Source organism: Phalaenopsis equestris, unplaced genomic scaffold (assembly GCF_001263595.1).
Source record: "Phalaenopsis equestris unplaced genomic scaffold, ASM126359v1 Scaffold001236, whole genome shotgun sequence".
In the NCBI taxonomy this organism is placed as follows: Eukaryota; Viridiplantae; Streptophyta; class Magnoliopsida; order Asparagales; family Orchidaceae; genus Phalaenopsis; species Phalaenopsis equestris.
Genome location: NW_018165675.1, coordinates 316,629 through 318,786, shown reverse-complemented (window position 1 = coordinate 318,786; position 2,158 = coordinate 316,629).

Genomic DNA, 2,158 nt, shown 5'->3' with positions numbered 1-2,158 from the left:
CACATTTTTTTTTTATTTGTAGTTTACATATACTTTTTCATCCTTTCTACTTTATAAAATAATTTGAAATCAATTTAATAAACATTTTTAAAACCCTTGCAATGAAAAGATGTTTACATAATTTTATTAATAAATTAAAATATAAAAAATGCTTTAATAATTAAAATATTTAGAGATTTTGGATAAACAATATTTTTATATAGTAAAATCTATGATGTAAATTTTTGAACTAATGTGAAAGTTATTATGCAAATATAAGATAAGACATTCACTTCATTGTTGCATGATTGCAACACTTTAGACCCCATCTAAGATTGAATGATTAGGACTAATTATTTAATTGGCTAGAAAAGACTTAGAGCACATATTGATTGTCCTCCATCTCTGATATCATAGATTTTTGAATTTATTGGGCTTCTATGCTAAATTCATTAACAACAAACATCATTCCTAAATGGCTAGCATAGATTCTTCATTTGATTAATTATCTTAATATTATGGTTATCTCATTAATTAGTTACAAAAATGAAATATTAAAGAAAGTTAAATTTGAAATATACTTGCATAAAGTTATTCTTTAGGCACCATGTGATTGTAAGTTATTAAAGGTTGTAGGTCAAGTTGAAGTAGGTACAATGACACTTGAGGTTTGTAGCAATGTAAGTAATAAGGTATTACATAATCATCATTATTATGGGCAATGTTGGCATCAATTTTTGATATCACGTGCTTTGGATGTTCTTTCAAATGATATGAGAACTCGAGGAATCCATAAAAGCACTTTGCATGTGAATCTGACTCATATTAGCTCAAATGTTGATGAATTTGTCCAGACGACCTCAGATCACATGATAGATTGTGCGAACACATTCTAAATGTTGATTTTACAAAAAAGAACACACGTATTGTTATACTTCCGTATACGAGTGAACGACATGTGGATCGAGGCATTTAAACAATAAAAAATAAAATTAATATGTAAAAAAGGGGCTTTAGAACCCTTCCTCACCTCATGGCACAGAAGAGGCTCACGATGCTTAACCCCTAACTCATGAAACAATATTTCATCTGGGCACCGCACGTCCGGATGCCCCAACCACTGGAGGCCACATTGCCATATATGTCAGCAACGGGAGATGTGGTCGTCGATGGTTAGTCGTCCGGACATGCAGACAAAATTATTTTTTTTCCTAACTCACGCACGAGACTCCTCCCTGACAGTTCTCCTTCGAGTGTCTCTACTTCAGCCTCCTAGCCGTCGGCAACGCCTCACCAGCCTTCTATCCCTCGCCGACGAGAATCCCACTTGCCAAAAACCCTCATACCAGCCTCTCCTTCATCCACCTTTGCCTGAAATGCTCGGTCGCTCCCTTTCTCACGTGAACATCCTCTTCCCCTGCTCATGCTGCCTCCCTCACCTCGTTGTCAATACCCCACCACCAATAAAGCCGCCCTTAAGTTGGCCTCCTCACCTCACTCCCAAAACTGCCAAACTCCTCTCATGGTCGAATGCCATAATTCTGCCTCACTTGAGTGAATTCCCTCCTACACCACCGGCAACCCCGGCGGATCATAGCCCCGCTGGCGACATCTTGCCACCACATTCTCCCTCTCATGTGCTAGGACTGACACCTCTCTCCTGCACCCGACTACCTCGCCACTTTTTTCAACCGACTCTCCCTTTCATGGGATTGTGCACCTCCCTCTCATGTGCTAGGCTTGACCTCCTACTTCCCTTACATTCGGCGACCCAAGCCATCGGAGATCTAGTTGGCTTCCATCTCTTTTTGGTCGAAAGCCTCTTCGGAGCTCCTACCACTAGCTATGAAGCGACCTCGTTGTGGCATATAAAGCTCCAAATAACCCTTCTCACAATAGTAATTTTTGGTCATATTCTTGCATTCTATAATCATTTATTGAAGAAACATGCATACCTTCTGCTCTCACCCTCTTTCTTCGTATGCTAGAAGAGGTATGTAGACCTAAGGCCTTCCTAGCGGGCAAAGAGAACACAACCTTATACGTGACGAAGGTGAAATCCTCCAAACCATTGTGTTTTTTTTCTAGCAAGCCTCTAGAATCTGTGCTATTGTTATAGGACCTAAGCTGTTGTTAGAGGACGAACTATAGGTTAGGAATTCTTTTATTTAGACCCCCC